The sequence below is a fragment of the Cebidichthys violaceus genome, unplaced genomic scaffold (assembly GCF_023349555.1).
Source record: "Cebidichthys violaceus isolate CVI_PGR_0920_01 unplaced genomic scaffold, fCebVio1.0.p SCAF_8, whole genome shotgun sequence".
Lineage (NCBI taxonomy): Eukaryota > Metazoa > Chordata > Actinopteri > Perciformes > Stichaeidae > Cebidichthys > Cebidichthys violaceus.
Genome location: NW_027176964.1, coordinates 3,498,481 through 3,525,979, shown reverse-complemented (window position 1 = coordinate 3,525,979; position 27,499 = coordinate 3,498,481). Strand labels below are relative to the sequence as shown.

The following is a 27,499-nucleotide window of genomic DNA, read 5'->3' as shown; positions in this document are numbered from 1 at the left end:
GATGTCATTCACCATTTCGACAGAGCCGTTGATATAAACTGGTAGCTTAGCAGTTCTGGACTCCCAACATTGAGGTAGAGGATGATAGGTCTCTCTCCTCCATCCAATTGGCGTTGTCATTGTTGCCATTTGCCAGTCCAATCACTGTGGGGACATCAGCCAATTTCACAATGTTGTTATTATGATATTTGAGAACCCCACATCAATTGAGATGGTACATTGGCATAACAGCGCTATGATGTGGATGGACAACATTCTGACATAGAGGATGTTTTACCACGGCGTGCAGAGCCGGTGATAAGCTCCTACAGATCTATTTGACAAATATACAGTCTCTTGAGATGTGGGGAGCATCGATTCTAAATTCCCAGGATAATAGAGGGGCATGAAAAAAAGGCTGTAATGAGATTATTGTGTGACAGTCTGGTTCCCTCTTCCAGGAGCACCAATTTTACTGGGAGGAAAGTCTGATTTAGAAATACTACAGTACAAAAGAATGAATGCAAGGCACAATTTTTGTTGTTGTTAATTTGACCATAGTTCGTGAAAAAATTAGCCTCATATACTATTGTGATTTCCCCTCAAGCAGAACACATGCAGAACCTGAAATGAATCAAAATGATTCCATCTCTGTTCTCACTAGAGACATGACGAAGAAACGTCGCTCTCACGCCTCAAGCCTCTCTCTCAGTCGGATGAGTCGGCCAGAGTGAAGCCCGCTGTGGTGACGCAACTCTACTTCCGCTTTTTCTTTACAAATTAAATTGCATAGCATTATGTAGGCTATCTGTCGTAAAGAATAATGATAATTTTCGAACCAATGCCGAATGTGCCAATTAACAGAAGCCCTGGAGGTCAGATGGTCATTGCGTTATTTTAAATGATTTGATTTTTAATTGCAAATGCTTTTGGTAATGTGCCACTAAAGTACAGTGTTAAATAAAACAATAAGGTTCTTTTGGTGGCTCCTGCATTTTTTTTTTACTTTACTTATCTACTTACTTATCATTTTACTCGAAAATTTGTTGACATGGTCCATTTCTGTTTAACAGAATTACCGGCAACTAAGAGACAGAAGACCTGGAGCAGGTAGTATCACTGTGGGTAAAATCTAATGAAGCAGCAATATGTTGCTTGCTGTGTGCTCTGTCTCTGACAAAAGACAATACACAAAAGGGGACGGATGGGGCCTTCCCAGCTTAATCTGTCCCTGTTTGGACAACACTTCGGTTTGGAGAAATTTGTGCTCAAGCGTAGATATGCTATGATTAAAAAAAATGTAAAGATTTATAATTATACTTCAAACAACTATATTTAACAAGGTGTCAGCCAGTGCTGTACTAAGGCTCTTTGAGGGGCAGGGGCGAAACATTTTTGGGGCACCAGCGGCCTGTAGGGCGGCTCATATCGCACTTCATCACATTAGCTCTTTAAGAGCATCCAATAGGGCACTTTATATTGTTTTATCTATCAGGGGGCATCAATCAGGGCACTTTTGGTGCGTTTCTTCCCGAGTCCACCAGTGCTGTCAACATATGAAACAAATCTGACAGCTACATATTTGTCCATTACCTGGAGGACTGATCTTGCATAACCTCACCTCAGTCAAATGATGACTTGAAGACATGGGAGGAGTTTGATTTAATATGGGCTAGTGAATTTGCCACGTTATGTATTTAAACTCAAAGAGATCTTAATCAGTTAACCAGTTGTCAATAATTCAATTCCAAACGTTGTTTTTTTTTACATTTATGTCACGAGAACCGTATGCTTTTATTTTCTAGAACCGAATTGTCTGGTTTCCGGTGTGATTCTGACTAGCTGTGGTTAACTTGTCGCAGTTCACGGACCACAGGCTTGCGCCACTTGATGCCCCCACATTCACATGCACTCGCGCACACGCACGCGCTTACACACACACACACACACACACACACACACACACACACACACACACACACACAATACAAACACACACACATTCCAACAGTGACTCTCTGCTGTGGTCGCCTCGCTTCGAGAAACGGACGTGCTTTTTGGATTTATCAGCCGGTGCCTCCGTTCAGCGATGGTGTGAGGAGCTGCTGTTGTACGGCAAAAGGTAAGCTGGGCTTTAAACCCGCGTGTTGTAAGATGCGGGGTTCGAGCGCGCGACGGGCTCCGGATTCAACAGCCTTATCAATGCGAACCGCTGCCCGTTGACAAAATGACTCACAGCGGTAAGAGGGACCACCGGTGATGGAACGTCCCTTTTGAAATGTGCTTTTGCTCTCAGCTGCATTGACGTTAACGGGAGCTTCAGCGGCAGAACCCGCCGCGCCGTTGACGCGCGTGGGGAGACTAACGCTGCAGTTTGCCATTCAAATTTCTCGCAATTTAACGTGGCCTTAACCTTGCTAGTTTTACAAATGTAACGTCGCGTAATGCCACATACAATATGTCGAAAAACCTTCCGAGTGAGCCCTCAGAAATTCGTCTGTGTAGCTACTTAACGCCCCCCACATTCAATACAATTTTAAAGTTTCTGGAGTGATGGACGCGGCGACAGCTCGTTTTTTTCCACCGAAAAAATACAGTGTTGACAAGGTGCAGTGGTTATGTGTGGTTCGAAATGAACATGGCTTTCTTGACAGAGGTGTTGATTAATCACCTAAAGATACGGGGTTTGCGTCGGAAGCTTTACGAGCCACACCGTTGAATTGTCGGAAATCAGAGGCGACATTCGCTCCATGTCACACAGACATCATAACGCGCGCGCCCCCCCAACAACACATACTGCAATACCTCCTTGATTCTGTCAGGATGGAGCGCGCGCACACGCAGGCGGCAGCTGGATACGGGGGGGTGCTATGGAGTAAACGCACACGCTCGCTTCACCGCCAGTTAATTAATTTACAGCCGACAGATGAAACGCGAAAGGGGTCGCGTGAGGTCATAAAGTGGTGTGCAGAGTCATTTTGTTTTTGGTGAGAGAAGTTGTGAGCTCAGAGACACCAGCGTCAGTGGTCGCCCGTGGCTGAGGACGTGCAGATCCTCGCGTGTTTCTAATTCAAGGAGACCTACTGGTGACGACGAGTGCGTGGGCAGAGTGTCAGCTGGGGAAGAATTAGATTATTATATTCCCATCCAACGTGGAGAGGTGATTCAGTTCCACGGCACATCACCTTCATACAAGTTTGTTTTTTTTACAATGCTCTATATCTTCTGTCTATGCATTCATCATAATGGAACAGTGTATTCTCATCCTTCAATGCTTTTCTATGCAAAGTGATGATTCGTAACTTGCTAAACAGGGTCAATTACATTTTGTGTTGTGGTCAATAACGTAATTGCTCTTGCATTTATTACAATAATGATAATAATAAAAAGGACATCATGGGGAAATATACAGGAAACAAGGACACGCCTCCTAACAACGGGAGTAAAACTCCCACCAACACTAAGTAGTTCCAATGTCAATGTGAAGTCTGTGGATGATTCAGAGTTAGAGGGACATTTCTTCCATGAAAGACAAGTTGCTTTTGAGGTTTTAGGTTGTTTGGTGTGCTGCTGAAACAATGACTGGAATATCAGTAATGTAATCATCAATTTTGTATTGTGTTATTGTTTCAGTCATTTATTGAGGAAAATGTGACAACCGTTCCTGGTTCCAGCTTTTTCAAATATCTTGATTTGTTGCGTTTATTTTTTTTTAATCACTTATTGGATGAATTGAGTAATTTGCCAGATTCAACTATTTCTGCCTTGTTGAAATGCTATTTCAATCATATTCCACAACAACATGGTTTTATAAAACTGCTTTTTAATTTAAAAAGGATTTTTTAAATTTCAAATGCCATCAGAAGCTTTAATTTCAAAATGTCATTTTCCTCCGTTTTATTTGTAGTTCATGACACTTTTTATTTCATAATGTCACTTTTCACAATGTCACTTTTAGTGCAGTTATTGGCTCTTTTACATTACAAAAAATTGCCTTTTAAAAAATATATTATTTTAGAACAAGATACATTTAAGAACAGGATTATAATATATTTGTATTATATAACTAAATGTTGTCTCTACAGCAGCAACAGTAATGTTTAAAATATAAACTCAATAATATCTCACTGGAATCGTATCCAAAATGTCAATGAAATAAATCACATCTCTGTCGTCGCAATACTGAGTGAAGTTTATGAAGAAAGAAGAACACAGACATCGTCAGTATCAGTCCTTCATCCTGTCATCCTCTGTCCTTCTGTACTCCTCCCTGCCTGCAGCGACCAGCTGGTAGAGGCAGGAGGGTAAGTTTGTCTCAGCCAGCGGCTCGGTTTACAAGAATGAAACAAACTAAACTAAAACTAAACAGTTAGACTACAGAGTAAGACGGCTCTTGTTGTAGCTTGCCATAGCTAGGCCATAGCAATGGTGGATGAGAGACTGAGATGAGAGAGAGAAGTTTTGTGGCGCTGCCAATAATCGCTTGATAACCTTATTTTCCGCTATGGCAATTTCAGTTTTGTCCACTATGGAAATCTCACTCATCTCTTCAGTAATGATATCAGAACAGTTAACTTTATCAATACTTAAATAAATACTACAGTTTTCACAAATTTAGGATTTTCAGGAGGTTCCTGTTTAGAACTGGGTTTCGGGGGTGCACCCCTATTTACAAATCCCCTGCCCCCATACAAGAATTAGCCAGTTAGCTCCTGTTAGCTAGAGCAGAAGCGTCAAAGTCATTCTGAATCATCCTTCTAGTCGCTGCAGTTCATAAACATAGTACACAGAAGCTAACATCTCTTATTTGTTCAGCTTAACAAGGCTCCACATGCTACCTACCTAGCTAGCTGGTTCACTAGCTAAGCATGGTTCTGATCTTAGTTTATTGCTCATTATTTGAGTTAAGAGGCAGTGTTAATGGTTGTGGGTAACTCTGAGTTAATGGGAGAGTAACCTTTTGATTCTTGTGGTTGTGGACTGCCGTTATGAAGCCTTGAGTTTGGCGATTTCACCGTCACCATTTTGGATTACGACATTGCAGACAATGAATGGAAGTAGGGCTGCAACGAACAATTATTTTAATAATCGATTAATCTGTCGTTTATTTTTTCGATTAATCGATGAATTGGCGGGGAAAAGGCGAGTGAATAAAGATGTGTTTTTAGTCTTGCAAACTATACCACCCCTGCTTTACTACTGTTATTAACGAGCTAAAGCTAACTTGTCATGCTTGTCAAGCAGTATAACGAGTAAACAGCAGCACCAGGAGAGCTACTGGAGGGATGTTACATTCCTCCCTACAAAACGGAACAACAGTAGGATTCTGTAGTGACTAACCTGCTGTTGAACTCCCTTCCTCCTCCTCAAGGACTCCAACATGTTTACGTTTTAGGTGCTGAATCATCACCGTGGTGCTCCCGTGTCGTGCCATGTCGCTTTTGGATATCGTGCACACTTTTTCGTTTTATTTAGTGAGAAATGCTGCCACACCTTGGATGATTTAGGTCGTACTGATTTCTCTGCCTCCGCCGTGTGTTTCAGAACAACGTTACGGGTCTCTCCGATGGTCTTTCCTCTACCTCCGCTCTGCTCTGCGCTCAACTCAACTTTTTTTTATACTCAAACATCTCCGCGACTCATTGAGTGGTGTAATAATCGCGCGACACAACGAATCGATAATGAAATTTGTTGCCAACGCTTTTAATAATCGATTTTATCGATTCGTTGTTGCAGCCCTAAATGGAAGTGACCATATTTAGAATGCATAGGAGTGACATAGGGACGCCGTATACGTCTCTGGTAGCGGCAGCGACCTGTCAATCACAAGGTAGCCCTGCCCTAAAGCATACTCTGCTTTATGGTCTATTTAACTCTAAATAGAGCATAATTTACTAAATGAACTTAATGATGAATTGAAGAAGACTTGGAATTAGAGATTGAGACCATAAACTCATGTTTACAATGTTTACTGAGGTAATAAATCAAGAGAGAAGTAGAGTCATTTTCTCATAAACTTCTCTACAATCTGACTTCTTTTTGCAACCAGAGGAGTCGCTCCCTGCTGGTCAGTAGCGAGAAGTTTTAAGACACTTCCGCATCGGCTTCACTTGGCAGAACCGTAAGTTGCCGCCTAGGTAAAACATGTAAAAATTACATCATGGTTCTAAAGCTATACCTCAAATACTGATTCCCATTTTAATACACATGTCTGTTCACAGAAGTGGTATCCATAAAATGTTGAGAGCTAGAAATAACAGGCAGTCTTGATATGCTTCTTGCATGCGTAACTCGGTAGCTGACCTTTGGGGTTTGCCTGTGTCATCATGAAAGTCGATTGATCTATTAAGTAGGGGGGCCTCCCACTACCAGCATTAATTCTCTGCTTATACCATAAAGACGAATGCATGAATAAAAATGCTCAGGAGAAATAGCTGTGTTGATTAATCTGCTCCATTTTTAAGCTCTTTGTGCTGCTGTCTTTTGCCATAACAGTTCGTCTTTGACCTTCTTCAAACTGTTTCAGTGCATTAGCTAGTTGATGAAACACTCATGGTGTCAGAGTGAATTCCTGTTGGTGCTTTCACAGCTCTTGGTTTTGATGTACTGCCTAGACAGCACATCTCGTGTGAACACAATGAGTCGCTTGACACTTAAAATATGATGTTACAAGTTCCGTCTGAACAGCCTGTTACTCCTCCACTCTTAGTTCCACTCCATGTGTGATGTTTATTCATGGAAGTCTTTTTTGAGTCTTTTGGTTCAGTTTTGCAGTTTTGCAGGGGTGAATAGGATTTTTACTAATGGACAACAGGCTTACCTTATGCAGGGTTGCCATGCATTATTGCAAAGTCATTCCAGCACTGAGAACAGCTGAAAAGTGACATAAAGAGAAAAAGTCAATGGTCAAGAAAATTAATTTTCACATATTTGTACACTTCCTTTCTGAGTGACAATCGAACTGAAAGGGTTGAGTTCAGCACAAGGTGAGGGTCGAATGGCGGTTAGTGAGTCACACTGTTTGGAATCGGCAGCATTTAGAGTTGTAAAACACTCTGAATTGACCGGCGTCGTGAATTACATGGGGGCATCCCAGGTTGCCTTCATTGTGTGAGGTACCGTAGCTTGCTCATCCACCAGAGCAGGACACAGTTAAAACACTAGACAACCGGTTTGACCGAAAGGTAGCGAGAGCATCGTGGAGAGTAAATTAGATAATCCCTATTTCCAACATTTGTGGTAATGCTAAATGCTGAGGTTGTGTGCATTGGGTAGGACAAAGTTTAGTCCATTTATTTAGTTGTTATCTACAAGTATCTAGTTATATTATTCTCTCTTCAGCACTTACACCATTTTCTTAAAATTGATCTCCTGAAAAGAGTGGGCACTTCTGTATGATCCTTTTTTACCATTAAACCCATTGTGCAGCGGGTCCCAAACTGTGTTTTTTTTTTTTGCAGAACTGTTTCATGAGGGGGGTGCACCTGACTAAACTGAAGACTTTGACTTGACTTTTCAAGTGTCGCTATTAACCTTTTTTTTCAGCTGCATATATTGCAATATTTGGATGGATTGGAGCCATATTAGTTCCACCTGTGCCTTACCTGAGATGTTGAAAGAAGTCAAAATATATACCATGACAAAAGTCTAACAATCACATTCATTTGGGAATGATATAGAAGAGCGTTCTCTGATGATGCAAGGTTTTGACCATTGGAGATGATGTAAGCCGACATTCAGGGCCAGAACCACATCTCCAACTGTCCTCTTCTTGTCATGCATTTATAAATGCTTTACTGCCCTGCACACCTATACATTCTCGTTTTCTTTCTCAAGACGTCCAATTCGCTCTCAGCGTTGTTTCTGCATCAAAATTTTGCTACCACCAATAATTAGTACTAAAATGTTTTAAGAGAGATGTCTTTTAGCTGACCATCTCTCGGTGGACCTTTTTTCCCCCACCCAAGTTCTACGTGGATCTTGTGAGTCCGATTTTCCACAACCTGTGTAATCGATACCGAATGCATCAGGGTTCGTAAAACAGAATCGTCTATGAAACATTATCTCGTGATTACTTAAAAGGATGTAAGGATATCCTTACATACCAGAGAAGGAGGATAAGAGTCTGCCACATTAACCCGAGTCAATCTTAAGTAGCACACACAGTGAAATGAGACTTGACCTGAGACTTGACTCAGATTTGAGATTAGGGACTCATAAACAATCCTTCATCATTAGATCAGTACATAATTTTCGTCGATACATCGGTACCAGCTGCGTTTTTTCCTCTCTCTCTCTCTTCTCTCTGACAGCCAGCTGATACACACAACCACACACTCCACTGCAGTGCCCACACATCCCCTCGCTCACTCCCTCCCTCACTCACTCGCTCGCTCACTCCCTTACTCACTCGCTTGCTCACTCACTTACTCACTCCCTCACTCACTCACTCACTCACTTACTCCCTCACTCACTCGCTCCTGTTGAATAATAATTTGCGGGCCGTCATTGTCATGTTACAGCTTCCAGAGTTTCCCGTAAACTATTTAAACAGACTAGGCCCACCACAGTTTCATAATGAACCAAATGTATTTGAACATTTCAATCTTGGTGAATCAGGGCCGGCTGCTCAGTGTGGGAGGTTCCCCTCCTGGGACCTCTCTGTGACTCCATTGCCATCAAGGATTTTAAAAATGTTCCCAGTGGTATCAAAAATATTGTATTTTATACAAATATTAATATTTTTCAAGGTATTGTATCAAAGTTAGAAGTTGTATGCCAATAGATAAATAAGTGGTGATAGTACAGCACATGCTTTGAATTGACTTGACTTGGACTCTCAATCAAAGACTTGAGATTTGACTCGGATTTGCCTCCCAAAGACTTGAGGCTGGATTTGGACTGTTGCTCAAAGACTTGAAACTTGACTTTCCCTTCACTGTAAGGTTTTCTGTGGCTTTTTCACAATGTGGACACACAATAGTTGATATTATTGGGATTAATCATTTAGGGATAAATGGATAAAGTTGTTTCGAGGAGACTGTTATTGAAGTGACAAAGCATAATCTGGCACATAATCTACCGTCTGCCAACTAACATGCAGATAATTGTTAGAATGTAGTTCCCACTGTTTTTAATTGTTCAAATCCCCATTGCACTACACAGTGAACTCAGCTGTATTTCTTATATTCTTGTCCTGAAGAAACTACCTGGCTGCTTGCCTCTCTGTTTCTCTCTAGCCACCTCCCTCACACCCATGTCTTTGCTTAAGTGGGATTATTTTGGTGTACAGTTATAAATTATGCATACCCTCAAGCTGGTTGGTCCATTCTTGCATTTAATATTCCTGCCATACTGTAGATTGACTCCTCTGCCCTGCTCTCTGCTACACTGGAGCTTTCACCCTCTATTTGCCCCTGCTGTCTTTCATTAGGAGCATTAAAGCTGTGCAGCTTTATTCATACAATTCACATCATGTTTATGATGTTAGGAGTGACATCCTTCTGTCTTTCTCAATACAGCCAATGGACAAATGCTGTCATTTAAAAAGTAATGAAGCTGTCAAGCACCATATAGAAGCAGCACTCGGGGAGGCTCCACATGGCGCTGCCTTAGGGCTGGATGATATAGCCAACAATGTTATCACGATATTATTTTTATATTTTCATCGTTTTTTGTTTTTCTTTTACCAAAGTTTCATTGGTTAATGCTACATTTTCCCCCTTTTGCATTCATTATAGAGGAAGTACATATAAAAATCAAATAACTAAAATATTGCGTTGACAATACTCATATACATCTGTTCACTTAGGTCAGTGTTTTTCAACCTTTTCTGAGCCGCGGTACATTTTCTACATTAAAAATATCCCGCGGCACACCAACAACCAAAAAAGTTACAAAATGACACATTGTAGCAGAATACAGCATATACTATGCTGACAATTTAATGACAAGTCTTTCAATGTGTTGATCCTTACTCAGTGTGAAACATGGGCCTGTTTGGATGAACACAAAGCTGATATCCTGGCAGAAACTGAAGAAAGGCTCACACGAAGCTCTTCTTCAACAGCTCTTAGTCTCTCTCTGTTGTTAGTTTTGTTGTCCAGGGCCAGTTCAGAGTCTGGATTTTTCTTTTTCAAATATTTCTCTATTGCTGTTCGTCTTGTCACCGCAACCTCTCCCGCGCATCATTTAATTCTACTGTCCTAAATTAAATTATTGCACTACCTCCTGCCACCCACTGGCATGGAATAGTATTTAATTACTCAGCCAGCCACTATATTGCAGACTCAGACGCTCAACAATGGCAAATTATTTGCAGCAACTAAATCATGTTTTTTTGGACCGATTAAGTGAAATTGGGCATTTTCCCACGGCACACCTGACGCACAGTGGTTGAAAATCACTGACTTAGGTAATCACATGCTTTATACTGTAAATATACATTAGAGTTGCACCGATTGATTGGCTGCCTCTTGAAACAGCATGGTTTTCAGCTGATCGCTTATGACTGGTTGGTGTAGAAGTTCTTCAGTCTGAGTGAAGAAGACATTAAACTCGCAGTGTGTCACAGCTGCAAGTCCAAAATCAGTAGTGGAACAACTTTAAAATAATTTTGAACAATTAACTTATTCAGTCTTATATTGTAGTTCATTCCTATCATGCTGCTCTTAGTAACCACAGTGACCGGATCATCTGCCGACAGCAAGGTCTCTCTCCTGCTTAAAATGGAGCTAACAGCTAACGTTAACGGAGGTTGCTTTGACGCGTAATTATGAATCTCTTTTCTTGGCAATACCCATCCTGTGCAACATTCAAGAGCTAGGATTGTACAGGCGTCCATGATCATCGAGGTACCCTGATTTGTTCTGATCCTATGCCCTGACCAAGGTCTATCTTGACCCTAACTACTCAAGGTCAACGCCTAACCTCTCTGCCTCAACCAGCTATGCAGGGCGGGTTTTGCCAAGACGAGAGGTGGGATTCATGATTGCGCTGGATTGACTGGCATTATGATGTGTTTAAGCTCTATTCAGAAAAAAATAGTATTGGGCAAAGGTCAATTATAATGCTATCATGATATGTTCATGTAATCTTGTATGTTTAAAAAAAAAGTTGAACACAGTCGTTTGAAGGAGATCCTCATGACGCTCAAAACTATTCATCCACTGTTTTACAGCCACAAGGAGGACTGTGGCTCCACACACACCTTCGTTGTTGCTAAAAGTTGCAGATTGATTGATGGACGGGTGTCACAATATTATTGGTTAAAAGTGGCTAGTACTAGTTTGCGTAAGCCACTACGGTGAGCATAAACCCGGTTTAACAATGACCTAATCCTGCTTTGAACCGTATTATTGGAAATGTTCCTTCTTTAGAAAATGGGGCAGAGTGAATCGTGGGGATAGCCGAGCCAGATGGAACCACTTTGATGGATCATAGTGCATTCTGTATGCGTGTGTGTGTGTGTGTGTGTGTGTGTGTGTGTGTATGTGTGTTAGACAGAGAAAGGAGATTCCCCAATTGACAGCAGGTGCTTGTGTTGCCCACTGACCCTGGGGAAAAGAGGAGTATCCCATCTGAAGAGCAGCCTGTTCCAGTGACTAACCATTACAACCATGAAGCCAGTTGAATTAACCAAGTCAACAGGAAATAGGTTGTTGCTGTGTGGAAATAGTATTCATACCTGCTTTGGATGAGATGGGTAGGATACTTTTAATGGGCTGCTGATGCATCATGCTGTTTGTGTTATAATGAGCTCTGAACTGAGCAAATGAACTTTGGAGGTTGTAATTGTGTATCACAATATTTCAGTTCATCATGATGAATCCCTGTTTAAAGGGATGTTTTGTAGTGTGGTTGTATGAGGTTCTTCTCCATAGTCAGTGTATTACTACAGTAGATGGAGTTCAGAGAAACAGACAGGAGAACCAGCACGGGGGCAAAGGAATGTACTACTGTGGACGTGTTTTGGACACCAACAAAAAAAAGATATTAATATCAGTGTACACTATATTCAGCCTATTTTAACAGCTTTATCCTGCCATCTGGAGCTAAGTGCAACCGAATGTTACAATTACCTTCCATGAACTGAAAACACACTGTGAAATGATGAAGGATCCAACACCAAAACACTGACAACTCCCAGACAGGACAATGCCATAGTAGCAAACTGTCAATCCCAAGGTAGCCCCGCCTTAAAGCATACCCTGCTTTATGGTCTATTTGACTCAGAATGGACCATAATTTTCTAAATGAACATCATGCTGTATTGAAGAAGACTTAAAACTAGAGATTAAGACCATAAACTCATGTTTACAATGTTTACTGAGGTAATAAATCAAGAGAGAAGTAGAGTCATTTTCTCATAGACTTCTATACAACCAGAGGAGTCGCCCCCAGATGGACATTAGAGAGAATGCAGGTTTGAAACCCTTCCGCATCAGCTTCACTTTTTCAGAACCGGAGGTTGCCGCCTGGTGGTGATTCATTAAAGTCACACAATAACATACTTACTTATTTATGGATAGACAACCTGTATCAATAAAAAGACCCCAGACTGCTAAACTGTTTGCAAAATTCCATTGTTTTCAATTCATTTCATAGAAATTCTATATCATAGATAGGGATATCAAAGAGCCATTTTTCCCTATTTTCCACCAAATAAATTTCGTCTGGCCGCAAAAGCTATTTGATATTACATCTTTTTATAGTTATATTATATATATAAAAACTATAGTTTGTTGTATTTATGAAATTATAAAACAAGAATAAAGACAATTCTTGACATGTTGCTATTTCACCTGTTATAACAATATCAAACTCTTATGAAGAGGAGAAAAAAACTTGCTCAGTTTGCTGCAGCAGTTGAGAAATCGCTCTTTTTCGCTCATCTCCAGCGTGATACTTTTCAGCATATGCTGTGTGCTTGATCTTGACCTGCGGTGAGGTTCGTGGCTGGTGAGGCACTGACTGCACGCTACATAAGTCAGATTTACAAATATATGAACCCAATAGAGTAGCTTAAATCACCATTCAATTGGCAGCTTGCACATTGACTACTGGTCGTTTTTCATATTTCATATCAGCATTCTTTACACACACATAGGTAAGGTACATATTTGATTCTACCGGGAGCGTGTGCCCCACGATCTGTCACATCAGTGGTTGATGTCAGCAGTGAAGGTGTGAATATTCACTGCCCTTCCGATTTGAAAATTCACATCTCAAATAATCACTCCCTCACTTTTCTATACTACTGCTCATGGCTACTTTTTCATCAGTTAATCCAAGCATTCAGATAAATCTGAACACATTATTATTCAGGAAATGCTGTAAAAAACTACAACAGTCTATAATTTTAAAAGCTGCGTCTTTTAAAGCGGTATGTGTGTGAGCCTCCTCAGTAAATAAACATTACAAAAACTAAATGTGAATCCTTCTGCAGTGCATCACAAGAGTGCTGTAATCTACACAAATCAGGTTTAACACAGCAACTCAAGACAAGACACTGAATGCTATATAGTTTTACACTGCAGGCGACGGCAAAACACAGCAAAGATTGAGCTGGACTGACACCAAACTCCTGATTATTTTCTGGCACGATGCAGAATTGTCAAGGCATCTCAGAATCTCTTCAGCACCATAGGATCACAACTATCTTTTCGGCAACTTGATTTTTACACATTTTGAAGACCAGTGAAGTAGAAAGAGTAAGATCTTGATAAGTTCACTGGCTCAGGATTGTTTTTCATCTCCATATGAGGAGCTGTGAAATCTCCCTGGAAACAGTCCTCTACGTATTTGAAGCAGCAGGTCACAAGAACAAATCAATATGTTCTTCTAAAGGAACATTTCTCTGCATCCTGTCATGCATGGCTTCAGATCTGATACCATGTAGTTTGGCTTTGCATCTGAGGATAAGGTGAGGTTTGGCACGGGCAGTAGAGTAGTAACGTTAAGAACCGTAGAGAGCCAAAAGAGTAAATTAGCCAAACGTAACAGCTTAATGCTTCATCCACAGAAAGCACAGTGCTATCGCCAGATGAGTGACTTTTGTTGGTTCATTTTCTGTAGACGGTGTAGCATTAAAGCATGGTGGATTCACCATAACAACTAACAACAATCACCATTTTCTTTTGCACTAGTCAAACGACCTAGGACATTTGTGCGTTCTACTCCGGATCTATTTTCACGCTCATACCTCTGCATCTCCCAGCATAGCAAACACTGGGTATCGAGTGAATTTAAACTCCCCAGTGACACAAGTGTGTGTGCGCACTAACGAAGGCTGTATACATAGCTTTGAACCCTGCGAGATCAGCTCTGGTTGTGTCGACTTGTAATGAATTTCAAACACAAGACAACCGTTACTTCACAGGATAAAGGTCACTTTCTCTCTCTCTCTGGCTCAGGAGATAAAGTGGAGGTCATCGTGTGAATGTCATGTGTAAGGAGCTCTAAACTGTGCCATTAATTTGGCAATTATCCACAGCAGGCATAGGCCTGGGAGGAGATTTTATGTTCGGTCATGTGTGTGCGTCTGTCCAGCGGTATTCCTGATTTTTTTTCCCATCAACACTGAGGAATATGACCATGGCTCAAGAGGGAAGGGCTAGGTGCTTAGAGTGCGAGGGCTGCATACTTATGATTTGGGCTTCCCACAATTAAATGATGGACTGTGATATTAATCACATTTTAGAATTACGCTCATAGAAAACGTTGCTGCATATCAAATCAAGTGCTTCCTAAACTAACAACTAGCCCCTAGGGGGCGATCAAGATGTTTTGGCTTCACTTTTACGGAGCTGTACTGAATGTTCTGGTGGCAGTCTAGAGTAGGAAAGTAATATAGTGTATGTGTGAAAGGCAAGATGAAAATGCACTGATTTCAGGTAAGGAGGATCTTTTTTTAAGTCTTATTTTGACGTAAAGATGTGTTAATTAGCAGAAATGTAGTACAACATGAAGGCGAAAGCAGTACTCTCGTGATTTAAGAGAGCATGAGCCATTCAAATATTCATAAAAACGACACAATAGACAAATGAACAGTAGTAACGTTACTGCAGATACAGTCCATCCTCCTTTCTTTGCTTACAAAGAGTTTAATTCCACGGTTGTACAGTACATCGTTTCAGCTCCAGTAAGAAGTCCTTCTCGATTCATGGATGCCAGTGATGACAGTCGAGCCTCCCCAGTTGTATTTCGCTGGTCTGCGGCGGCCGGTTTGCAGCGGGGCCGGGATCCCACCTCTGCCCGGTGCACCCGCCGGCCAGACCGCCCACCCGCAGACCGTGGAGCTCCGTTTCCATGCGAACGTGTTCGTTGGTCTATAGATCCATCCGGGTTTCTCCAAAAGTTTTCAAAAGCACCGTAGTGTCCTGCCGTGCTATGGCGTCCTCAGCTTAGCATAGTGTAGCTCCAAACACCAAGACGCTCAGTTAAAATGAAACACATTCCCAGCCAAAAAATGTGCGACGCTGTCAGCCAGGAACACCCTCGACTAAATCCGTTTCTCCTCCTCCTTCAGCCATTGAGTGTTAAAAAAACAAAGTTAGATAAAAAAATAAATAAACTGCACCAAGCAAAACCCTAAAAATGTCATAATTTCTTCCATATCTTTCAATGTGAACTCTTCTACTCCAACTAACTTCTGCCAGCTTCCTTAAATTTCGCATTAGTCACGCGCTCGCCCACTGACCAATTACAGCGCACTTTAATGCAGACGTACTTAGGAGGCTACCTCGGTACCGCTGGCACGTCAAAGAATACGCCCAACATTTCAAACTAAAGATCTGATTGGTTGAAGACTATGTCAATCAACAATATCGTCCCCATTTACACTGCAAAGGCCCTCTAGCGGGCATTGGACTTCTCTTCGGACATAGAGACATAGAGGCTAAATCTGATTGGATAACAGCTCTCCTTAAAACAAGCTGTGCTGGAAACAGAGCTGCAGGCTGAAAACAGAGCAAAAAACAAATTATAATACATGTTGTGTATTTGTGAAAAATTATTAAATTATAAAATAGCTATAACTGTGTGATTCTGTTTAGGCCAGCAGAGAATACAGTATTGTATGCAAGATAACAGGTATGTTTATGCATGGCAGTGGTACTAATAGGCCATCACTCATTTTTGTTTCCACATTTATGTTTAAAATAAAAATGTCAATTTGAATAGCTTGTATGCATGATTATCATACAAAGTATGTTTATGAATGGTAGTGGCATGGCCACCCTACTCACATGTTTAAAATAAAAACATTAATATATGAACCTGTGTATTGTTTGAATAGCTTAGTATTGAATGCACAATAACAAGGTATGTTTATACACGGCACTAGGCCCAGTTTAATATAATACACAATTTTATACAATATAAACAATCAGTTTGGGGGTCCTTGGCCTGAAAAACTTAACTTAACCCCTGGGTTACTGTATATCTAACTCTGCTCTGTGTGTAATGATAGTAATTGTTATATACATATGTGTGTGCGCAGTTGCTAGTTAGCATGCATCATCTGGAGCTGTTTTTTTGTGAGTGATTGAGAAGAGAATGTAACAAAATGGAAATGAATGTGCTTTTACTGCATCAACTAATAAATTACAATATGTTATTGCCGAGTAGTTGAGTATTTAAAACTTGCCACACCACAACAAGCTGCAATATTAATGTTTTGTATTCTGTACAGTAATGCATCAATAATTATGATGTACTAATACATAATAAGCTATTTAATAATATATTATTTGGATATTGGCCATTCTGCATAACGAGTACTCTTGCTTTTGATACTTGAAGTATATTTTGATTTTAATAATTTTATACTTTAACTCTAAGATTTTGAATGATGGAGTATTTTTTACACTGTGGTATTGCTATTTTTACTTAAGTAAAAGTCGAGTACCACTTTTACAACTAATTTCCAGGAACAACTTACTACCCCCCAAAAACCAGCAGTGCCCAGTGTTCACAGAGAGATCTAATGGTCTGAACGAGGCTAAGGCTAGCGCGCGGCTAATTCACCACATTAGCATCCTTTTCTCTGGTATCGACAAAGCTAAAGTCAATGATTAAAAAGTATTTTCTGTGAGAAAGTTGAGAAGTTAGACTTTAGTTTTACGCCATTAAATTGACTGTAAAAGTTACATGACATCTTTTATATTAATAGAAAGTTAGCCAACATTATACCAGACGTACGTCACCACCTCCGTGTACATATAGCCTATTAGAAGAAAAAAAGCATAGATTCTTGCATAACCTGCAGGATACTGAAGTCCTGCTCATGTTGTTTTTGTACAGCCTTTTTGTATCTACACAGTGATGACCTCTTGTAAGCTAAAAGTTGACAATGTTTTGGCTGTTTTGTGTCTCAGGCTGTTGAGCTGAATCTTTTTTTGTGTCAAGATGTTTTGGCTGAGGGCAGGGATTAAAATGGTTTAATGGATTATCATATCAAGCCACTGAGATGATTAGCTCCCAAAAGCATCCCTGTCTGAAGCAGATGCCTCTGTGGTACAACAGTAACAAGCCTCAGACACAAAACAAAAAAACAACTTCCACTGGTGGCAAGGTCATTGCCATGCCTGGAAAAAACGAACATGAAAAAAAAGAATTAACATTGGCAGGAGAAGGTAGGGGGGCAAGAAACGACGAGTGTAGCATTACAATCACAGCACAGCACTAGACATTTCTCTCTTTTCTGTTGACTTGGAATTAAACCAATCCACACATTACAAATCAGTGGTAGTGAATGATTATCTGGCAATAGCAATGTGTGTGTGGTTGAAGCATTAAGTTGTTAAATTGTACTTATTAATGGGCTGCTAGCTAGCTAATTCCACCATGATTTCATGCTACATAACAGAACATAACGGAACATAAAAAAGTGCCACCTGAACATTACTTTAACATGAATCCGGACTGCTTTGAAATTTCTATTCATGAAAGCTTCTTTCTTTACAATCTTTTACATTAGATTACAGTCATTTACATTACAGTCATTTAGCAGACGCTTTTATCCAAAGCGACTTACAATTCAGTATCTATCTACACACCGTAGACGCAGCTAGCAATTTTAGGGTTAAGTGTCTTGCTCAAGGACACATTGACATGAGACCAGCAGAGCAGGAGCCGGGGATCGAACCGCCGACCCTCTGATTGATAGGCAGCCCTGCCCTCCACTTAGCCACGGTCACCCCAATTTTGATTTTAAGCTTTATCTTAATCGCTAACACAAATGCTAAACACGAGCGGTAATTGCTAATGCTTATCGTTAGCATGCTGACTATTGTTATTGGTGTTTAAAGCTGCCTCCATATACGTTAATTAGGGGTGTAACGATACACATATTCTTATTGAACCGTTCGGTACAGGGCTCACAGTTCGGTACACATTACAAACCGAACAATACGTTTGAATGATATTAAATAGTTTTTTTTAAAAAAAACTGAAATTGGTGCAGGCACTGCGCCTAAACATGGCAACCCACCCAACGTAACATGCTATCCTTCCCTGATTCGCCACGTTCCTATCACGTGACCGGATGTTCACAAACAACAACAGTCTTGATTACCGATCGACTGGAGAACTGATTACAGGCGTTGTTGACCTTGTTGTCTTTACTAGCAGCTGTTGTTCAGTTAAAGTCTGCATTATTACGGAGGAAACAGCTGTTAATGGAGCGATTAGTGAGCGGCGTGTCCAGCGGAGGTATCAGACCTACGGAGCGAACGTCTAAAGTAACGGTTGGCGGCTTTCGAGAGGACGGACACAAAACGGAGGACTTTCCTTTTCTTAATAATGTTTGTTTTGTTCTGTACAATTATGTACAACAAGTTAACACACATAAACTATAAAGGAACAAAACATGAATTGCTCTCCAGTACAACAGAGACTTCAGCAGAGCTACGAGTGAGAACATACAACAACGAAACAGAGAAAACGAGTGAGAGACGAGTGTTGACCACATTTATGGACCCATAATCTAGTAAACCTTTGTGTGTAAGTGTTGATTTTAAAGTAAATATGAGGTGAGAGAGAGAGAGAGAGAGAGAGAGACCCGCAGCACTGTAACTAAGTCTGAAAAATAAAACTTCTAAAACTTTCCAGGAAACGTGTCTGTTTGAGTTCATAGAGGAAGATTTTAGAGAAGATCTTAAGTATCAAACACGACCTTTCATTATTAAAGACTATTTGAGATTCTCACCAGCAAGGATTTGACATTTCTGCTTTTTTGTATTGAACCGAAGCGAGAATTTTGTGAACCATTACACCCCTAACGTTAATACTTTGCACTAAAATGTCAAGATTGGGACTTCAACCCACCAACAAAACTACTAAATATCCAAATGCAATACAATATAGTGAGTGGATAGAAGTTTGTCAACCGTCAGAGACTTTGCCTTTCTGTCTACCATGGCAATTATCCTTTTAATATCTCTCAATATATCTGGTCAGATTAGGCCATTGTGGGTAGTGGTTTAATTTGTTGTGCAACCTTGTGCTCACCGGGTAAAATGACATACGTCTGCTTACGCTATTGATGCCAGGCCAAAATTAAATATGTATGGTACTTGTGTTGGGAACGATCAGTAGTGTGTTTGGTTATAAATTGAGTATCAAAATAATCTCCAAAACAAAGCAGATCTTTATCACCGCGGTGAAATACGAATATTGCTTTCTTATCACCCCGGAATTGGCCGGCGAATTGAGGTTCGGCCCGCCGTGGTTTTGGTCTTTAAAGTAATACAATCACAATCTCCAAATCCACTAGCAGTAACTGATCTAAGGCAACACGGTTACAGCAGCAGAAAATACACAGTATAACGGGACTCAGCGGTCCGCGATGCCTACACGAAACATGTTATAAACACTACAGTAACTTAAACGAAACAAGCTAAAGGAATAATACACTAAATGACCAAACTATGCCCAGACACCAAATTAACTCTTACTATGAGATGATTTAGTTGTGGTCAGTTTGGTCCTTTGAGTTTAAGGTGAAACTCAGCTCAGACTTGGTATCAGCATATGCCCAATATTCTCAGTGCGGGGATTCAGGGCCCAAAAAAATGTAAATGGTGTCACCAAATTTAGTTTTGTGAGGTTATTGGGTGTATCTGTTACAGGCTCACACAATTCATTCATTCATTCATCTTCGTCCGCTTATCCGGGATCGGGTCGCGGGGGCAACAGCTCCAGCAGGGGACCCCAAACTTCCCTTTCCCGGGCCACATCAGCCAGCTCTGACTGGGGGATCCCGAGGTGCTCCCAGGCCAGTTTGGAGATATAGTCCCTCCACCTGGTCCTGGGCCTCCCTCGGGGTCTCCTCCCAGCTGGTCGGGCCTGGAGCACCTCCCTAGGGAGGCGCCCAGGTGGCATCCTCACCAGATGCCCGAACCACCTCAACTGGCTCCGTTCCACGCAAAGAAGCAGCGGCTCTACTCCGAGTCCCTCACGGATGACCGAACTTCTCACCCTATCTCTAAGGGAGATGCCAGCCACCCTCCTGAGGAAACCCATTTCGGCCGCTTGTACCCGCGATCTAATTCTTTTGGTCATGACCCAGTCCACATGACCATAGGTGAGGGTAGGAACGAAGATTGCCCGGTAGATAGAGAGCTTTGCCTTGCGGCTCAGCTCTCTTTTTGTCACAACGGTGCGGTAAAGCGACTGCAATACCGCCCCAGCTGCTCCGATTCTCCGGCCAATCTCACGTTCCATTGTTCCCTCACTCGCGAACAAGACCCTGAGGTACTTGAACTCCTTCACTTGGGATAAGGACTCATTCCCTACCCGGAGTGGGCAATCCACCGGTTTCCTGCTGAGAACCATGGCCTCAGATTTAGAGGTGCTGATCCTCATCCCAACCGCTTCACAGTCGGCTGCGAACCGATCCAGTGAGTGCTGGAGGTCACAGCCCGATGAAGACATCAGGACCACATCATCTGCAAAAAGCAGCGATGCAATCCTCAGCCCACCGAACTGTAAACACTCCTCCCCACGACTACGCCTCGATATCCTGTCCATGAATACCACAAACAGGATTGGTGACAAAGCGCAGCCCTGGCGAAGGCCAACCCTCACCGGAAATGAGTCCGACTTACTACCGAGAACCCGGACACAGCTCTCGCTTTGGGCATACAGGGATTGGATGGCCCCCAGAAGTGGCCCCCTCACCCCATACTCCCGCAGCACCTCCCACATCTCCCGGGGGACCCGGTCATACGCCTTCTCCAGGTCCACAAAACACATGTAGACCGGATGACCGTATTCCCAAGCCCCTTCCAGGATCCTTGCGAGAGTGAAGAGCTGGTCCGTTGTTCCACGGCCAGGACGGATTCCGCATTGTTCCTCTTCAATCCGAGGTTCGACTATCGGCCGAACCCTCCTTTCCAGCACCTTGGAGTCGACTTTACCAGGGAGGCTGAGTAGTGTGATACCTCGGTAATTGGCACACACCCTCTGGTCCCCCTTTTTGAACAGGGGAACCACCACCCCGGTCTGCCACTCCCTAGGCACCGTCCCAGACCTCCACACAATGTTGAAGAGACGTGTCATCCAAGACAGTCCCTCCACACCCAGTGCCTTCAGCATTTCTGGACGGATCTCATCAATCCCTGGGGCTTTGCCAGAGTTGTTTGACTACCTCAGTGACTTCCACCAGGGAAATTGATGATGCTACCCCATCAGCCTCCAGCTCTGCCTCTACAATAGAGGGCGTATTAGTCAGATTCAGGAGTTCCTCAAAGTGCTCCTTCCACCGCCCGATTACCCCCTCAGTTGAAGTCAACAGAGTCCCATCCTTACTGTATAGAGCTTGGATGTTTCCCCGTTTTCCCCTCCTGAGGTTCCGGATGGTTTTCCAGAAACACCTTGGTGCCGACCAAAAGTCCTTCTCCATGGCCACTCCAAACTCCTCCCACACCCGCTGCTTTGCCTCCTTCACGGCAGCGGCTGTAGCCCTTCGGGTCTGTCGGTACCTTGCAACTGCCTCAGGAGTCCTCCGGGATAACATATCCCGAAGGCCTCTTTCTTCAGTCGGACGGCTTCCCTGACCACCGGTGTCCACCACGGTGTTCGAGGGTTACCGCTCCTTGAGGCACCTAAGACCTTGAGACCACAGCTCACCGCTGTAGCTTTGGCAATAGAAGCTTTGAACATTGTCCATTCCTGTTCGATGCCCCCAACCTCCACAGGGATGCTAGAAAAGCTCCGCCGGAGGTGTGAGTTGAAGATCTCCCGGACAGGGGCCTCCTCCAGACGTTCCCAGTTTGCCCGCACTACCCGTTTGGGCTTACCAGGTCTGTCCAGAATTTTCCCCCACCCTCTGACCCAACTCACAACCAGATGGTGATCAGTTGACAGCTCCGCCCCTCTCTTCACCCGAGTGTCAAAAACATACGGCCTCAGATCCGATGATACGATAATAAAATCGATCATCAACCTTCGGCCTAGGGTGCTCTGGTACCACGTACACTTATGAACATCCTTATGCTCGACATGGTGTTCGTCATGGACAATCCATGACTAGCACAGAAGTCCAACAACAAACGACCGCTCGGATTTAGATCAGGGAGGCCGTTCCTCACAATCACGCCTCTCCAGGTATCCCCATCGTTGCCCACGTGCGTGTTGAAATCCCCCAGCAGAACTATGGAGTCCCCCACTGGAGCCCCATACAGGACTCCAGTCAGGGTCTCTAAGAAGGCCGAATACTTTGAACTGTTGTTCGGTGCATATGCACAGACAACAGTCAGAGTTTTCCCCCCCATAACCCGCAGGCGTAGGGAGGCGACCCTCTCGTCCACCGGGGTAAACTCCGACGCAGCGGCACTCAGCCGGGGATTTGTGAGTATCCCCACACCCGCCTGGCGCCTCACACCCTGGGCAACTCCAGAGAAGAAAAGAGTCCAACCCCTATCCAGGAGTACGGTTCCAGAACCGATGCAGTGCGTAGAGGTAAGCCCCACCAGATCTAACTGGTAGCGCTCCACCTCCCGCACAAGCTCCGGCTCCTTCCCCCACAGAGAGGTGACGTTCCACGTCCCCAGAGCCAGCCTTTGCTGCCCGGGTCTGGTCCGTCGAGATCCCTGGCCTTCACTGCCACCCATGGGGCAGCGCACCCGACCCCAGCGGTTCCTCCCGCAAGTGGTGAGCCCACAGGATGGAGAGGAAGGAGGTGCCACGTTGCTGCTTCGGGCTGTGCCCGGCCGGGCTCCGTGGCAAACCCGGCCACCAGGTGCTCGCTGTCGGGCCCTCCGACTGGGCCTGGCTCCAGACGTGGGCCCCGGGCTTCCTCCAGGCAGGGTCTCCTCGACTCTTCTTCGTTCTTTCATTGGGGTTTTTGAACCATTCTTAGTCTGGCCCTTCGCCTGAAACCAATTTGCCATGGGAGACCCTACCAGGAGCTTTAGGCTCCAGACAACATAGCCCTCAGGGTCATGAGGGCACTCAAACCTCTCCACCACGTTAAGGTGATGGCTCCCCGGAGAGGGGCTCACACAATTGATACTTAACGAATATCAGAAAAACCAAGTGGACGTTTTGATTTGAGTTTTTTTTGTAATACACAACAAATATTCAGTTAAGTTCAACAGTAATCGACTTGAGTCCAGCTGAGTTGAGCTGTCAGCAAGAACACTGCAGTCCCAATTGTAAATTAAAGTAGACACATCATTCTTATTTTCAGGTTCATACAAAACGGGCTATTTTTCTCACACTGTCTGCCTGTTTATAGCTATATTGACCCTCTCTGAAACACTCCATCTTAGTGCCTCTCTTTAAGGCAACCTCCCAAAAAAAAAAACCAGTCTGCTCTGATTGGTTAGTGTTTACGGTCTTATGCATCTGTGTTGTCCGAGTCATTGTGAATAATTCCAGCCCAGGAAACTGTAACTCTTTGGGGGTCTCTAGACACAGCGGGGACACATATTTATGTTGAAAAGCCCTGAGAGTGCATTTATGTCCCCTTTAAGCATACTCAACTTGCAAAGTTTAAACTCCCTAGAAAGCCAGTTTAAACTTGGAGCACTGGTAATGAGGATAGGCCTCATGTTTCATGTCGTAAGGTTTTATTGCAGACTGTGGGTAATATTCATACTGTACATCGCAGTAGATAAAAGCGGAAACCCACAGTGTATTTTAAAATTACAAAGCATGGCTTTAATATGTAAATAAGCTGTGTATGGTGGAGCTTTCTTGTTTGAAGTGCAGCAGCTCTCTGATCCTTTTATCACACCCACAGCATAGGCCCAGATAGGCTAAACACACGTCTGCCATTCAAACACTGGGTCTGCTAAAGCTGCACGTTCTTAATGAGCCTGTTTCCAGGCAACAACTTCATCAGGTTTCCACCAGAGAAAAATATCTTAATTGGACCCCCGGGTGTCATTTCCCATCATCAGTTGCGGGACAAATCTGAGACTGTTAACAAGTTAATCTGTGAAACAGAAGAGTTAGAAATTGCTTATTTGTCGACAATTAAGCACCTGCTGTTGGTGTGTGTGTCTGGGTGGATACACCAAACTAACTTCTCCAAAATGGAGAAGCAACATTTTCAAGAAGTCCTGACTGCTCTCTAGGAAATCCACATGCATGGTGTCAAATGCGTATAAATTCAGCACTCCACATACTGTGGAAAATGCCTCTTCCTCTGGTTTTACTATTTAAAGTGTTAATCTCCGTGAGGCTAGCTTATGTTTCTGATGACAAAGCTATTGCTCTTAAGGCCCTCCTTCCACCTCCTGCTTGCACAGTGTCAAATATTAACTCTGCTGACAGCTTTCATAAAGCCTTCATCGTTGCATCTACACACAGCAGTAACCAAAAACCACACATGTCTACGGATGATTTACTAAATAACCATACCTATACATGTAAAGTTTAATAGATTTTATAGCACCTGCAAAAAGCAGGTGGATCAAACCAATGCTGCAGCACGCAATGTTTAAATAACAACTAAGAAATAAAGAGAAAATGCAGAATAGAAATGGAAATTAATGGACAGTATGGTGATGTTGTATCTCATTCTGAAATAACTAATTTCCATTTATCAAAAGCAGTTGCCATTGCAATAAACCACAACCACAACTGACTGTTTTCAAAATTATCGACATTGTAATTAACCCTGCTCGTAGTCAACAATCTGAAGCCACACCTAGATCTTTTAGCAATGTTGGTCCTTCTTCACAAACAAAATAATTTAAATCTAACTCTGACTGTGTGTCAAGTTGTTCAGAAATGAAAATAAATAAATTGGTTAATTAAAATGAATTGTGAAAGAGAATAAGGGCTAAGAACATTATGATGAAAGTATATGATTCCATTACCATGCTAACTTATATCCCATAAATTGTTGCAGCAATTGTTGCCATTGCTAGCACTGTTCACACTGTTAGCACCGTTAGCTTCTAGCAGCCCAGCCATGTCTATCTTCGTGTGCAAGGCAATCCTGGTTGTACGGGTTGTAGCTGCTGTGGTAGTGGACCAATCAGCAATAAATTGAAGAACACTTGTGGGGATTGGCTACGAACAAATCCATACAAATAGGGACGACTGTGGCTAAATGGAGAGCAGGGTTGTCCTTCAGAGGATCGGCTAGTCGCATGTCGATGTGTCCTTGAGCAAGACACTTAACCTAAAAATTGCTCCCCTGTGGTGTATGAATGTGATAGTCTGATAGGCAGGTGGCACTTAGCCCCTGCCATCGGTGTGTGAATGGGTGAATGATGACAAGTAGTGTGAAAGCGCTTTGAGTGGTTGGAAAGACTAGAAAAGCGCTATACAAGTACAGTCCATTTATCACTTACAAATAGTACTTTTTTTCTCGATCTGGCCCAAAAATCAAATGTAGGTATTGCTTGATTGGAGAAGTTTCAAGACTTTCGAGTCAATAGCATGAAGGTATGGAGTACCGACACCCAGCCCTAGTGGTTAGTGATGCCTCCTCTCCTGCGGCCCCTCTGACTTGTGGGTTTCCCCAAGGCTCAATTCTTAGCCCCTTGTTGTTCTGTCTACATGCTGCCACTGGGCAGAGAACAGAGCTTATTTATAAAACTTGTTTTATCATTAATTTATCTGTATCTTATCTGTGTGTAGGATCAAAGCAAATCAACTGCAAAGATCATAAACACAGAGAAATAAAATTATACATTAAGTATAAATTAATACAATACTATTGATTACTCCAAATACACCAATAATACACTAAGAATTAAGTTAAACATTGTAACATCTAGTTTAATAAAATACAGTTTACAAACAAGGTTAAGCTCAATAATTAGCCTCTTATGTGATGTACAGACCACATGCATCACAGTAAAAATAGCTCACACATGCAAAATGCATGTGTCACCTTAGATTTCCAGCTCTGTTTGAGCCCTTTACTGTGGCTCAACATGTTACATACACAGATTTTGTCAGTGTCAGCAGTGCTGCTGTCAACCGCAATTGTTGACAGCATTGTAGCGGAAGCCTCGTAGGCTTGTTGGAGGCTTAGTTGTGCCTTCCACTGATGTCAGAATCCATTACTGGAAATCAGACGTCTGTTAGGCTGAGAGGTACAGTAGGCGTTGAACAAATACTAAAAGGCAAATGGAAGTAAGGTCTATAAAGGAATTCTATCTTCCCTTTTCAATATCACTCTTAATCACTTTCGCAGAAGAGAATGTGCTCATTTTGATCAGATAATGAAAAAAACAGCTTGCTCATGTGGTTTATTACCATCATGCATTGCCGTCTTATTTGCCAAGGAGAGAAACACTTTTTGGAGTATGATTGAAATACTTGGAAAAACGTTGTGCTCACCATAAGGTAATTATAGTGGCAGTTTTTTTGCAATGTTTCATTCCTTACATTCCACAAACCTGATGCTGCAATGTCTTATCAGCATACAAACAACCACTGTAACCATCAAGTTGTCTGGTTTGACAACAAACTGTAGAATCTTATCTCGACAGCTAAACATTATCCAGTCACAAAACCTGGCAATGCATGTACACACAGAATAACTAATTTAATGTAGCAGGAAAACATTAATCAGCACCACAGCAGGGTGGAGAGCTCCACCCCAGAGGGTTTAGACATTTTTCATTTTGATATTAGCTACTACAGTAATACTGATACAGTCCTAACATATATCTAATATTATTAAGTTAGCGTCACATATTCTTTAGAATCAATGTCTCGAGAGTCTCACACAGCTTTAGGAGGTACTGATATTACTCCGACTCGACCCTTCGCTAAGCCCCGCCCCCTGTTGCTACTCCGTCAAGCTGTTGGAGCTACATTGGAGCACACACTGCCACTAACTGCACTCCCTGAAGAAATATTATCTAATTTTTGGAAAAACAAATAAAGAAAATAAACAAACATACTATTATGTTAATTAGATTGTCATATTGATTATCATTAATGCAGTTTAAGTTGGATTTAGCGCTCTGATGCCATTGGCACAGTTTGCTGATGTAGTCTACTTTTTAATTTGCCAGAACATGGGAAAGTCCCCCGACAGCTG

General features: G+C 42.5%; 1 protein-coding gene across 3 annotated transcripts in view; it reads left to right on the top strand.

The window, feature by feature from the left end:
* The first annotated feature begins 2,012 nt into the window (after positions 1-2,012).
* The window catches only part of dlgap1a (discs, large (Drosophila) homolog-associated protein 1a), a 110,742-nt gene continuing 85,255 nt past the window's right edge, over positions 2,013-27,499 (top strand). For 2 of the 3 annotated variants that reach the window (XM_068737670.1, XM_068737668.1), the window contains exon 1: positions 2,013-2,101. The gene's annotated coding sequence lies outside the window, so the exon portion shown is untranslated. The remainder of the gene's footprint in view (positions 2,102-27,499) is intronic. The other variant, XM_068737669.1, reaches the window with a different exon arrangement.